The sequence below is a fragment of the Saimiri boliviensis genome, chromosome 15 (genome assembly GCF_048565385.1).
Source record: "Saimiri boliviensis isolate mSaiBol1 chromosome 15, mSaiBol1.pri, whole genome shotgun sequence".
NCBI classification, from domain to species: domain Eukaryota; kingdom Metazoa; phylum Chordata; class Mammalia; order Primates; family Cebidae; genus Saimiri; species Saimiri boliviensis.
Window position 1 is genome coordinate 30770961 of NC_133463.1, and position 15494 is coordinate 30786454.

The following is a 15494-nucleotide window of genomic DNA, read 5'->3' on the forward strand; positions in this document are numbered from 1 at the left end:
CTATTTATGGCCAGTTTGTTTTATCATTAATATCTAATGTACTGAAGCAAAGAATTTAATAACTTAGTTTTTTGTTTTCTCTAAAGTTCTTAAGTTTAATGTATCCAGGCCCCATTATGATACATTTTTGCCCTTGTTTAGTTCATTGCTATATTCCTAGCACCCAGAATAGTGCCTACCACATAGCGGACACCCAGTAAATATGCTGAATGAATACATTTATAAATCCTAGTCTAGGGAAACAAAAAAAATTACTACTTATAAATGTAGTAATTTTAACAGTCGCTTTCAAGGGAGCCTTTGATTGATGTCTTCAACTAACAATGAATGGAGCAACCTTCCTTAATTAACTAATTCTAGTTTCAATTTAGTGAATAAACTTTCCTTAACTGTTGTACATTGCTTTTATGAGCTTGCTATATTCCATTTTCTTTTTAAAATTTTTTTATTGCATTTTAGGTTTTGGGGTACATGTGAAGAACATGCAAGATTGTTGCATAGATACACACATGGCAGTGTGATTTGCTGCCTTCCTCCCCCTCACATGCTTCAGATTTCTCTAACAGGAAAAACCTTCCCATATACTTAAACCATTCCAAGTAAAGGTAATACATTAAACTTCTAAAGATGGTGATTCATAAGTTCTAGTAAGCATCCCAATGTAGTTTATACCTTTTGACTTAACATCAGGAACCTACAGTTAATTACTCAGTTACCCATTTAAATTGATGTTGGAGGCTAACCTATTAGGCATCTTAATAAAGTACTTTTTTTTTTTTTTTTTTTTTTGAGATGGAGTTTCGCTCTTGTTACCCAGGTTGGAGTGCAATGGCGCGATCTCGGCTCACCGCAACCTCCGCCTCCTGGGTTCAGGCAATTCTCCTGCCTCAGCCTCCTGAGTAGCTGGGATTACAGGCATGCGCCACCATGCCCAGCTAATTTTCTGTATTTTTAGTAGAGACGGGGTTTCACCATGTTGACCAGGTTGGTCTCGATCTCTCGACCTCGTGATCCACCCACCTCGGCCTCCCAAAGTGCTGGGATTACAGGCTTGAGCCACCGCGCCCGGCCCTATAAAGTACATTTTTAAAGCTTGCACACATTTTTAAAATTTATTACTATTTTTGGAGATGGAGTCTTGCTCTGTTGCCCAGACTGGAGTGCAGTGGTGCTATCTCAGATCACTGCAACCTCTGCCTCCGGGTTCAAGCAATTCTCCTGCCTCAGCCTCCTCAGTAGCCGGGAATACAGGTGCTTACCACTATGCCTGGCTAATTTTTGTATTTTTAGTCAAGATGGGATTTTGCCATGTTGGTCAGGCTGGTCTTGAACTCCTGATCTCAGGTGATCCGCCTGCCTCAGCATCCCAAAATGCTGGGCTTACAGGCATGAGCTAACATGTCCAGTCACAAATATCTTAAATACCAAATATATACAGATTGTTCCAATTATTACAAAAGCTATTTTTGAATTTAATACAAAAGTGTTAATAATTTAAATTTTATTTACCTAATCTCTATACTTCATTCTAAAATATCTTTGAGTTAAAAACACTAACCCATTACAGAAAAATAATATCACAAGCAAGATGAGGTGACTGTTTCAACAGACTGGCTGCAAATCAACCAGAGGTGTTGGTCAAGAAATGAGATGGACCTTCCCTGGGCACTAACATGCTAACTCCCCTTTAAGAGTCACAGAAACGAAAGGAACCCTAAATTCCTATCTTTTATGAGTTGGCCTCTCCTGAATTCAAGATAGGCCATTTAATTAATTTTTCCTTCCTATTTTGGTAAACTGAATTGCACACTTCCCATTAAAATTGTAGGTAACTTGCTTCACTAGTTAATTAGATTTTATTATTATTTGTCTCTCTTAGGACATTTCTTTACATTCATGTTTGGCTTTAAAAGTACTTTATTGCCACTCTATTGAATTATTCTGCCCTTAAATATTTGTTCATAATGTCTTTTGACTTTATCACCAAACACTGGTAATCTGAATTTTGTGTGTTTCTTTTTCTATATTCTTCTGTCTGGAAGAGCCACAACTCTTTCAGATATTAAAATGACATCCAATTGAAACCGTACATCCCTTCTTCCTTGTCTTGTTCTCTGGTCACAATGCTAAAGTTGTGTCAGTGAAAAACTCGTCCCTATGCTTGAAGAGTTCACAGAAATATTATTACTACTATTATTTTATTAGGTAGTTTTGGCAACAACTCTATTTGTTATGACTGTTTTATAGAATGAGAAAAATTGGGATATAGAGAGGTTCAGTAACTTGCTTGGGGAGGGGCTGGAATTTAATCTGGTAGAATCGAAGGTGCATTCTCATCTGCTGTCATTCGGCTGTTATTTAGTGAGTTACCATGGTTTGGCAGACACAGAGGCTTTCAGAAACTTTACATATAGAACTAGAGATAAAGGAAATTCAAAATTGAAGCTGAACTTCTAAGACTTTCCAGACTCATACAAGCAAGCTGTTCCTTCAACCTAAGTTCTGCTTTTATGACTTATTCCTCTGCTTTCTAACTTAAAAATTCTCTCAAAGCTTAATCTGTCCTTGTTCCCCATAACTATTGAGGAAGTGGGGAGAATATGATTAGGGATTGAGGGATAAGAGTAACATTTATAGCCATAGGTTCTCTATACCATTCTGATGTTCAAAACAGGTATAATGCTGACCCTTCTAAGAAGTTCAGACTTATTAGGAATATAATACATTTGTCAAACCAAACAGAGTTTAATAAATACTTATTATACTTATTACATATTGGTACCATCTGCAAATAGATATACCAGGTATGTCTGAGAATGATCACATGAGTGAAAATTAGAACCTCTTAATTCAATTTACTTTTTGAAAATTCACATTTCCAATTATTTTTTAACCACTGTTGCCAGATCTTAATCATGATAATTAGTAACAGGAATATGAAACTAGTTTGCATGTCTTTTCCCCTGAAAACAGCTAAACACCAATAATACATGTCAAGAGAATTTTAAAACAAGCATAACAGGAGTATTTACTCTTAAACTAGGTCAATGACTAAAGGGAATACATCCATGATGCTGAGATTCAGCCATCTACAGCTTCATGTTCGGTCACCCCTTGTTGGAAAAGGGCACATCTCATGTGTCTTTACAGCTCTTTTCTATTTGGAAAACTTCATGATTTACTTGGGAAAACTACATGACTTACACCATCTAGTTGTTTCCTAAACTTAAAAAAAAAAAAAAAAGTGATTTGATTCCTACTTTGTTAATGTTCTTTTGAAAGTTCTAGGAAAATGCTGGGCTTTAATTTGTTGAAAGAAAGGGGTATTTGGACTACAAAATGTCATCTCTCCTTTTCTTTAAAACCAATCTAGTAATCTACATGGGGAATATTTACCTGTCTATGTCGAGTTAGTCTTAAAAGTCTCAGAGGTTCAGTCTCAATTTTGGAACCTCCCGTATCTCCAATTTTATGCCTAAAATATCCGACGAGCTGATAAAACTATAGAAATGAGTAGTCTCTGAGTTATATGATTATTTTTGCTCTTACTAGTGGCTAATGTTCACTAGACACCAACAGCATTCAAATCATGGTAGAAGATTTGAAGTTGTTTAATGCCCTTGGTCAGAGGGCTCGGTTAATGCTTTATTCACGTAAGAAAGAACTTTTCATTTTTCTGACTTTAAAATTGCTGTCTAGAACAAACAGCATTATTCTTATAAGTGCGTTTGGTTTAGGCTTAAACAAAACTGTATATATTCATTCCAGGTTTTATCATTTACTAAAGCCTGACTACTGAAGTTTGTTGAGAATTATTTGCTAGTGACCATTAACCCCTCCCATTGCAGTGATCAAATGATTTTTCCTAAAACGATTTTCTAAATAATAGTTTCATTAAAAAACAATTTCCTGTTTTCTAATCGTTTACTTGTGTTAATTGGAAGGTGGCTTCTTAGCCAGCACATAGATAGCTGCTGTTTGTTGTCTAGTTGGCAGTGAGAGCACCTTGGGCTAAACAGTGGGTCAGCCTAGGGATTAGAGAACCCTTTGAGGCATTCTCTGAACAGCCACTGTATCTTAGAATTCCTCCAGATTATCCCACATGTCTGAATTTGGGCTGTCATTGGTGGGTCTACAGCTGTAGGCAGATATGGCTTCTGCATGTCTTTTCCCCTACACCTAAAATAGTCTACATTATTTGTTATTTAACACACTGATCTTTTTCTACAGATGGAGAAGATGGTAAGTTTGTATGAATGTTACCAGTTGAGTTTCTTTCATGGACCACACTTTTAGTGTCCTATAACCTCATATGTTATTTTGCTTCAGAAAGGTAGACTACAGGTCAAAGTATTTCTTCTAAAAAGCAACACAACAAGGCATTCAGCAGTGAGTTCAGGCTCTGGATATGGTAGGGATGGGTGGAGAGGAGAGGAAGGGCTTTCAGTGTCGCAGCACCAAATTAAATGGCTTTTTGATACTTTGTGACTTGGAGATGGAATGCAGCTATAGATATAATGTTGAACTAAATACACACAATATGTAAACCTTTCTCAAAGTTTTTTCAAGCTTAACAAATGATCTAGTACAGTTTGTTCTGGCCCTCTGTATCTGGGTGTTCCACACCTGTGGATTCAACTCATCATGGATGGAAAATGAGGGGAAAAAAGCATCTCTACTCAACATGTACAGACTTTTTTCTTGTCATCATTCCTTAAACAATACAGTGTAACAACTATTTATGTAGCATTTACATTGTAATCTAGAGAAGACTTAAAGTATATGGGAGAATGTGCGTAGGTTATATGCAAATACAATGCCATTTAATATCAGGGACTTGAGTGAGCATGGAGGATTTTGGTATCTGATGGACGTCCTGGAACAAATCCCCCATGGATACTAAGGGAAAAAAATTCATATAGAAAGTGCTGTGGTGCGAGGATTGCTTGAGTCTGGGAGGCAGAGGTTGCAGTGAGTCGAGATTGCACCACTGTACTCCAACCTGGGAGACCCTGTGTCAAAAAAAAAAAAAAAAAAAAAAAAGAAAGAAAAGAAAAGAAAAAGTACTGTGTAATGATTATTAATTATTATTATTTTTGATAGAGTTTTTGAAAGCTACATTCATTTTTGACTGGTAATAGGAACCGTAGTTGAAATAAGCCTCTAGAAAAAGACACAATTTATTAAATAGTTATGAATAATTTTTGTGTATCTACCATTTGGCAGGTATTGTGCTTAGCACTAAGGGTACAGACTTAAGTAGGAACATCTCTGTAAAGAAGAAGACTTGCTAAAATCATTGCCCATATGGTAAATAGTATTAGGTATTAAAATAATATGCTAAAGAAGAGGAAGCAGATCTCCTCTGTACAAAAGTGACATTTCCCTGAGTCTTTAGTGAGCCATTCACCCTCACTGTTAATTTCTCACATTGGTGAAATCGCCTGCCAAGTTTAGTGTGCAATATGTGATCACAAAATTAGTTTCTTCTCTATCTGAAGTGAACCATGTATGCCTTTGGAGAATCAGAATATTGGCACATATCTTATTAACCCTGATTAGCAAACTCACCTGGACTCTATATGTTAGTAAACTGTAGTAAAAATTATGGAGAGGGCATTGTATCAATGCTGCTTGGTAGAATGAATTCTGAGAACAGATAATCAGATGAACCAATGCAGAGAATTCATTTTGGGGCAAAAAAAAAAAAAAAAAAAAAAAAAAAGGAAAAAGTAGACCCACCACCAATTAATATTAGGTTCATCTGCCTAAAACAGACAGTCCCCAAACAACAGTAGCTTAAAAAAGAATACAGACAGTCCCTGACTTATGATGTTTTCAACCTGGGATTTTTTTTGACCTTACAGGGTACATTTTGGGGTACTAGTATTGGGGTACTAAATACACTTTCAACTCAGGCTATTTTTTCACTTACGATGGATTATTTTTCAGGACATAATCCCATCATAAGTTGAAGAGCAGCTGTAGTTTATCTCTCTGGTAAGAAACAAAATCAAAACCTGGCATTTGGCATTTCAGTTTGCCATGGTGATTTCTCATCAGATAAATTTAAAAAATCATTTAAAAGTATGGTTTTCATCCCCAAGTTTGCCACAGAGTTCAAAATAGCTGCTGGAGCTCTGGTCATCACATCTATGTTCCAGTGAGCAAGACAGAGAAGAGGAAAAGGCAAAAAGGGGTCACCCCCACCTCAGCAGAGTCAGCTACTTTGAAGAAGTCTTTCTGGAAATCTCACCTGACGCTTCCACTTACATCTCATTGGCTAAAACATAGTCATGTGCCTTGCCCAACCTGGCTACAAAGGATGATGGAAAATGTAATCTTTTACCCAAGGACATTATTGCCACAAATAAAACTGAAGTTCTATAACCATGGGAGAAGGGATAATGTGGGGAACATTCCCGTGTGAGACCCCTAAAAGGCGTGAGTCTCACTATATGGTGAGTTTGATCCCAAACACAGTTTCCTACTGGCTGCAGGTATCTCTGGTTTGACCTTGTTTTAGAACTGAGATGTGAAAAGGTTTTCTGGTTTTGCTCATCAGAATATCTTTTAATCAGATTCTCCTTTGTCTACTCCTGACTCAACTTAACTCAACTTCCCCATTCAGGAATCTGAGTCAGGAATCAAAGCCATCCCTTATGGTGGCATTTTGCTTTGCAAATATCGACAGTTAAACCATTATCTAGGGTACAAGGCAGTCAGGTAAGTAAAGGTTAAAACTTATTCTTAAAGAGTCATAAAAAGGTTAAAAGCAGGAACCGGTTGCTGGTAGGGGGTTACTCGGTCTAGCAGCAACACATAGTTTTAGGCCCAAACGATATTGTGGTTGATATTAGAAACTGATCATTAATCTTTCAGTTCCTATATTTCCGGATAGCTCGACTGCCTCCAGTAGGAAACTGTGTTTGGGATCAAACTCACCGTATAGTGAGACTCACGCCTTTTGGGGGTCTCACATGGGAATGTTCCCCACAGGATAATGGATATTGGGAAGTTGCTAGTAGTCTGTAAGACAATAGGCATTAGTATGGATAACCAGACTCCATGGTTGTTAAGAAGAGTGTTGGCATAAATTTTTCCTAGTGGTATAGGACGTGTCAGTGGGAATAGAGAAAGGAAGAGGAGCCAGGAATGTAGGGTGAGTTCTTTTTTTCTAAAAAAAACAAACCAGAAAAAAAATTTTCTGTTTTTCTCAATTATGAAAATGATTTATTCTTTTTTTTCTTTTTTTTTTTTTTTTGAGACGGAGTTTCGCTCTTGTTACCCAGGCTGGAGTGCAATGGCGCGATCTCGGCTCACCGCAACCTCCGCCTCCTGGGCTCAGGCAATTCTCCTGCCTCAGCCTCCTAAGTAGCTGGGATTACAGGCACGCGCCACCACGCCTAGCTAGTTTTTTGTATTTTTAGTAAAGACGGGGTTTCACTATGTTGACCAGGATGGTCTGGATCTCTCGACCTCGTGATCCACCCGCCTCGGCCTCCCAAAGTGCTGGGATTACAGGCTTGAGCCACCGCGCCCGGCTGATTTATTCTTAATTTTATCAAATGTCATTGTACAATGTGCTTTTAAGATATTACTTTCTTGAATTATCTGAAAAATTGTGACCCCCATGGTGGGGGGAAACTCATGTCAAGGGAGATGAGGGCGCAGTGTTCATTTCCACCCCCTGAAGAGCAGTAGCAGTGCTCTTCAGTTCCTAAATATTGAATAGCAGTAGAAGGGGTTAATGAGTTAGTGCTTACCCAGGGCTAGAAGATGAAAACCAGTAGGCTGGGATATTATTTTTATTGTGTTGACACAGATGCATTTTCTTAAAGATTTATAAGAAACCTTTAATTTTTCAAAATATTCTGTTTCTTGCTTTGCAAATTCCATTTTACTTATGTATGTGTCATCTACACTGCAGCCTAACTGAGGGAGAACAACAACAAAATATATTTCTCTTTACTTTGAGGTTTTACATTCACGGGGAACATTTTTACCGAGTCAATAAATTGCTGCTTACCAGTAAGCATTCCCCCAAAGGAACTGATCTTCAGAAAATGTTCTGAAATTTGGGCAAGGTACTAGCCATCCAGGAAGAAGAATCAAGCAAGCAGATTTAACTTATCAACTTCCATGACAAGCAGGAGGTTTTGCATGAAAATATCACCACCGCCCATAATAATAAACAACAGCAACTATGTCTTCACTTCTTACAATACTTGGTGCATCTCCTTCATCCAGCACGACCCTCCCCCATGTCTTCCTCTCTACTTGTATTATCCCTAATTTACAGGTAAGAAAACTGAGGCTCAGAGAGGTTAAATAAAATGCCTGTGGCCATAGCCAGAAGAAGGCAAAGGTGGGACCCACAGCAGGCAATTTGATCCCAAAGCACATGGTGGTCTCGACCAGTGTGTAATGCGTCTCACAAATATCCTCAGAATCTGCTCCATCTCTTATCACCAACAAAGTCTTGGATTTGCTGGTAGAGAAAAAAATGCTAGAAATCTAGCTGGGCTCCTCTAGTATCTGTTTTGACAGCCGAAATTAATTGTTCATTTTCTGAGCACTTTTTGGCAACTCCTTCTAATGACCCGAACTGCCTTCTTCCTTTTCAGCTTGGCAAGGCTCCCCGGTGTGGAGATGACGGGGTGCGGGGTGGTGCGAGAACTACGCTGATACAGTGTGGTCTGGCAGGGCTGCAGGCTTTATGAGAAAGGAAATGATTGTTTTCACTCTCTGGAGTTGCTGAGAATGATGGTGGGCATTTTCTGACTCTGGTTAAAATGAAAGTCTCACAAAGCTGATTGAACCAAATGTGATAATTGAGTTGAAGATGAGCCCATCTCATCTTTGTGATTGTCTTCCAAAGTAAGACAATCTGTCTTTCTCACACTGCACGTCTGCATGCTCAGAGCAAAGGCGGAACCTCTCTTCCCTGTGCACTCTCCCTCAGTGTTGACCAGAAGAGGGAGCAACTTCTGTTGGAATGTGAATGTTGCATAGGCACAAGTTCGAATGGGCACCTAGCTCCAAAGATGCTTGGACTCTCAGGATTAAGAGCACTTGTTAAATTTAAAAATTCTGTTGGGGTAGAAAACATCAATATTTTCTGGCAGCTCTGAGCCCTTAGGTACCAATTTGGCCAACTTTATTTTTGAAACTTGCAGAAGCTATCATCAAAGGTGCATTAATTACTTGAAAAGCCCATCAACATCCCTGATAATGTTATTCTTGAAATATACATGTGCTAACACAGATGCTGGTGCTTGAAGTATGCGGAAGGCGTGAGTTGTATCTGCAGGGTTAAAATGTAAAAAGGAAATGTAGATGAGCACTTAGGTGTCCTCCCTTCTTGATTTTCTCTGTTTCTCTTTCTTGTAGATAATGCAGAATGGAAATAAGTGGGGCAGGTTGATGTTTGGCTTTGGATAGGAATATTTCCTCTCCAGATTCTTTACCATCATAGTGGAATTCTTGATGAAGGGGAACTTCAAGGTGGGTTTTAATTGGAAAGAGAAGGGAAAATTTGAACTATGAAGAGGAGGTAATTCCTGCAAGTGAGGACTGGATGGAAATCTTTCAGAGAGAGAGAGAGAGAGAGAGAGAAAGAGAGAGAGAGAAAAGAACAGACGTTGCCAGTATTTGCTTGACAGCAGTTGGAACAAAGACTTTGGGTCTGACAGGCTTGTGGCAAACTCCAGGAGGAAGAGTATGAATTTGATGCTAAAAGCAGTGGAAATTACTAAAGAGTATTGAGGCTGGAATGAAGGGTAAGAAGATGCTGCTGCCCACATCACATCATGGTGGTAGCATTTAAAGTGTTGGATCCTGGTGGGTAAAAACTGAAGTAATAAAGCCGTCGTTAGGAAAGCCAGATGTACTGATTGGTCAAAGAAGGTCCCAGTTTATACTTACTGCCCAGGCGAAACTATTAATAGCTCCCTTGTTCACTGCCCAAGTATCCTTTTTGGTTGTTAAATTATACAGTCACCCTAGCCTTAGTTTACATATGGTTGAGGGTCAAGGAATAAATCACATACTTAGCAATGCACACGCAGGGAGAGAGATAGATCTTGAAGAGATGATTGTAAACAAATAACCAAAGAAAGCAGGATGATGGGAATAGTGAAAAGTGACCTACTTTGTTGTGTCCAATCAACAAGGACAGTGAGCAGTCAGCAAGAGGGACCATGAGGGAAAGATGTAATGATCTATATGATGGCAAGATCCCCAGGGACAATAGATATTTATTACATAAACAACACGGAAGAACCAATCAGTACTTGTTAGATGAATGAAATTGTGCACAGGTGGAGGAAGCAGGACTGAAGTGAAGAAAGGGCATACAGCAAAGCCTGGGAGTAGGTGCTTAGGAGCAGATTTGATTTTCCAGGATAATGATATTTTGAAAGAAGTGTGAAGGCACTGTAGATTTTGGCTCTTAGTGGGTCACATCAAAGGAACAGAGGCAACACTGGAGAGGCAATAATTTGGGGAATGGAAGAGATGTAGAACAGATGAAGCTTCAGGGGTGGAGGGAGGTGTGGTGAGGATCTACTTGCCATGTGCCAGGCACTGTGCAAGGTTTGGAGACAGAGGCACATGGAAGCAGCTCTCAGGGTGTGGTGCTTTAAGACAATCACAAGCAAACAGTTATTCTCAGTGTTGTTCCAGGAGCACAGTCAGGAAGGGGTGAATTCTGCTTCAAGGTGTGGGGAGGGAGCCTGCTTGAGAGGGGCCAAATTAGTGTCAGAGTTGGAGATGTCTGGTGAGAGCCTTAAGGAAAGCATAGGGATTTCCTGGTTGCACAAGTGGGGAAGGGTGGAAGGATTGTGTGAGCACATGAGCAGGGAGGTGCAGCTGCAGTACAGAGCATCTCTTGGATTGTGAGGGCAGGTGAGGATACAGGTAAGGAGGCAGGATGGGCAGCCTTGCATTTCAAGCTGGAGCATAAGAATTTTATCTCATGGCTTGCCAGGAACAGTTTTTAAAGTAGGAGAGTGTTTCACAAATTTGCTGTGAACATTGGCTTGAAGGACATGGAAGGATGGGGAGTCTGGATGGAGCGACAGAACCAGGGGAGGAGAGGAGAATTCCCAATCTGTCAGGAGCAGAGGAATAAAGAGAAAGAGATGGAATGAGGGGACACTTGCAGGGTCTATTTGGAAGGTCTTGAGGACAATTTGGATGTGGAAAATGACAGAGAGAGAGGACTCAAATATTTTGACTATGAAGAAATCTTTGGGAAAGCGGTGAAAGGAGACAGCCCCAGAAACAGAATTGCAGGGATGTAAGAAATGAGTTTGGTGAAAGAAAGCAGAGACAGGTTCAGAGAGCTTGAGCCTGGAGGGGAGGGTTGAGATGGAGTGATAGTTTGATGGTGGGGAGGAGACAGGGAACAGGAAGGAGAAAGGTGGAGGTGGGCATGCTGCCAAGGGTAAATGAAAGTGGTTTTGTCTTGTTTCCTAAGATGGATGGGGAAGCCTGGGTATATTTGGATTTGATGGGGTTATAGAAACAGAAGGAAAATGCTGATGAAAAATGAGGGAGAGTCTGTGGTCGCTGAAGAAAGCAAACAGTTCCAGCAGATGTTACAGTTCTGGTCCTAGGCTTCTTACCAGCAGGTATTCCAGGTCTTGAAGATAATGGTGGAAAGTTAAAATCCAGGTAGAAATTGGGGGATGGCCGAAAGAGGGAAATTACTGGAGAGGGTGAGAACAGCCAGGGACAAAAATGGAACTAATGTGTGTCTGAGGTAGAGACCAAGATATCAGTAGAGAAGGGAAGAGATGAAAAAGAATATCAGGCGCATGTGGCTGCGAAAGACACAAAAGAAGATGGGAAAAGCAGAAAGCAAGTTTAGGATTGTAGTGGCTGTTGGCTGTTTTTTTGCCACTCGACATTCATACACACTTCTCGAATCAAGAATGCCCTGATTTTGTTTTGGGGAAACCACCTTTATTCAGTGTTTAGCCTGAATGCTTGGAGTTTAGCAGATAACACTGAGTCCCAGCATTGGGATAACTTGGTCCAATTCTAACAGTGTATTTTGCCGCCTGGGCACAGTGATTTGTACGTGAGTGAGTATGCACCCAGCTAAGTCAGAGCTAAGAAGGCTGAACTCTGGGATTTCTTTAATGGAGCTATTGAGGGAGAAGACTCTTTCACGAGGGATTTGAGTACAGAAGACTAGAAACTAGAGATGCTCCAGACATTTTACAACCTTGAGGGGAGAGTCTATCAGAGAATATAGACAACATAGTGGAATGCACAATTAATAGATGGAGAGAGAAACTGGGTCTTCATGAAATCATCTGAGCCCTATACCTGAAGCCAGTCCTAGCCCTATAATTTTCAGTTGTATGAACACTAGACTAGTTTTCTTTTGATTAAGCCATTTGGATTGGGTTTTCTTACTTGCCATAGGAAGAGTTACAACTGATGAAAGGATGTACGGGGAATGTTACAGGTGTACAAAAAAGTGATGCCAGGCGCAGTGGCTCAGGTCTGTAATCCCAGCACTTTGGGAGGCTGAGGCGGGCAAACCTGAGGTCAGGGATTTGAGACCAGCCTGGCCAACATGGTGAAACTCCGTCTCTACTAAACATACAAAAATTAGCCAGGCGTGCTGGTAAGTGCCTATAATCTCAGCTACTCAGGAGGCTGAGACAGGAGAATCGCTTGAACCTGGGAGGTGGAGGTTGCAGTTAGCTGATATTGCACCATTGCACTCCAGCCTGGGTGACCAGAACGAGACTCTTGTCTCAAACAAACAAACAAAAAACAAAAAACGTGAGTGAAGAAGAAAGATATTTGAGGGTAAGAGCAGAAAGGAAGCAGAAGCAAAGAGCCCATTGAGATAAGGTTGATAGGAAATGAAAGGAAGGGATTAACTGACTGGAGCTAGCCAGGCTTTTAACATCTGGGAAGAGGTACCTTTGGACTGTAATAGACTTCACTGATAACATTACCTTAGGAATTAAAGCCACCCTAGGGTTTCAGTATTTTTTCTCATGTACACAAAGGGAACAACATGCAGTGATGATAGGTCACACTCTGGAATACTGGTAGATGTCCATTCATTCATTCATTGTTTCATTTATTTGCTCAGTAAAAGTTGATTAGCATCTGCCAAACAACATGTTAAGAATCAGAGGTAGAAAGGACACCATATTCTCCCTAGAGGTGCTTTACTGAGACAGGGCAGCAGTCAGACGTAATTAGAGTGCTGGGTGGTCAGTAGACTGGGAATAAATCTGTGAGTCTGAGCTCAGAGGGAGCCACAGGGAGGTGACTACATAGCCAGCATAAGTTAGTAAGAGTTGTGCAGCTAATAGATACCTAAAACCCCTGGTACGGGACTGGCAGTCAAGATGAGCTTTGTTATTTCTCAGAGTCTTGGTCCCACATTAAGGAAGAGGAACCAGATGAATGTGTTTCTTTCTGTTTTCCTGTTTTGTTTCTCTTAATATGAATGAATACTTGCTTATTAACTGTGGTACCCTCTGGATATTGTAGGATGCTGTTCATTTAGGCAGTGAGACATGGATTTTGAAAGTCCTCTTGCATTTTACAAACTGGTTGCATTAAGTACAATTTTCTTTATTAATATGCTAACTGTCTTGTATACCTAGACTAAAGATGTCTTGTTTGCCTCTCAGAGCAATGTGCATAAGCAGCTGCAAAATATATTTGATGCAATGAGAAAGCAATTTTTGGGCCTGGCGTGGTGGCTCATGCCTGTAATCACAGCACTTTGGGAAGCCGAGGCAGGTGGATCACAAGGTCAGGAGATCAACACCATCCTGGCTAACATGGTGAAACACCATCTCTACTAAAAATACAAAAATTAGCTGGGTGTAGTGGCGCATGCTACTCAGGAGGCTGAGGCAGTAGGATCACTTGAACCAGGGAGTCAGAGGTTGCAGTGACCCGAGATTGCACCACAGCACTCCAGCCTCAGCAACAGAGTGAGACTCTACCTCGAAAAAAGAAAAAAAGAAAAAGAAAAAAAAAAGAAAGAAAAAGCAATTTTTGTCTTTAAAATAAACACCAACTTTCCTCTTCTGTAAGCCTTTCCAGATGATCGAAAGCCAGATAAGGCCCTAAAACAAATTCCCTTTTCCCATTTGCAATGTAAAAAACTTCTTGATTCCCAACACAGCCTCCCCTTTCATTAATGGATGCGCAGCTCTTATCTTGATGTCTGTGTAGCTGGTACTTCTTCAGTTCTGAATAAGAAAAGTGAGCAACAGAAAATAATGGAGCCCTGAAAAATTGCTGTCTTGATACCCCTGAAATTTCTCCTTCTTTCAGGCCAAATCCACCCACGTACCATGTTTGAGAAATGATGAACATGAGAGGTATCTGTTAAGTCAACAGCCTGCAAAGCTTTTTCTTTTAAATAACCTATGATTATTGAATTGTTGGCCAGTCTTGGACACTCTTTGAGGCACAGTGACAGTGAACAGAATGGAGAAGACATCCTCTTTTGGCCTTCAAAAGCTTCTAAACTAAAATGGGTACAAGGAATTAGAAGGAAAATAACTGAAGAACCAGAGCTGCAGCAATCTCAGAATCTCTGGACTCAGACATAGCAGTTGCAGCTTCCTGGGCCATGTCCCACTATTAAAAGTGTGTGACAAGCAAAAAACATGTACGATGCTCTTGTTCTCCACATACTTTGAGGGATAAAGGTAAAAGTAAATTCTCCACCTGAGGAAAATCTTGCATATCCAAGTTGTTTAGGGTGCCAATCAAGTGGGTACTAAGTTCTGGTTGATGCTTGGTGATGAGCACAGCATCAAGCTTGCCAACACTTACAACGAAACAGTGATCTCTATGCCAGACCAGATCTTCAGGTGTTTCAGTAAGGCTACAGGTAGTTGATTGGTTTCTTCTGCCATCTAGGATTATTCTATATCAATGACTATGAAATATGTTTGCTCTCATCATTTTGGCCAGATCATTTTGACTCCTCGTAGAAGCAACTGGGTCAATCCTAACTTTGTCTTTCATCGAGGTATCTCTCTGGTTTTCATCTGACAACTTTGTCGTTAGTCAGTCTGGAGCAGGCTTTGGCCACAGAAGGGAGGAAGCAGAGCTGACAGACTCCATTGTGATATAGTGTCTAAGGTGTTTAGAGCTATTACAGGCTTCAGGGATTCCTATGGACTCAATGGCTAGGTGGGGGCATGGGCTCCAGCATGGTGCATCCTTCTCATTTGTAAGGTCTGTATCCAGGACCCTGGTCACCTCATAACATCTAGCACGAGCTCCTCACCCAAAGCTTAGGCACCATGGCCAATACCATACCATATTCTCTGTCCACTGGTTGGTGGACACCATAAATAATGAGGTGCTCTAATTTGTTTCTGAAACTTCAAGCTGACCCTCTGACGTTGACTGTGACCTGAGTTACCTCATCTTGATCTGCCTGTCTCCACTTTTCTGGCCAGTTCAATACAAACTTCCACAAACTG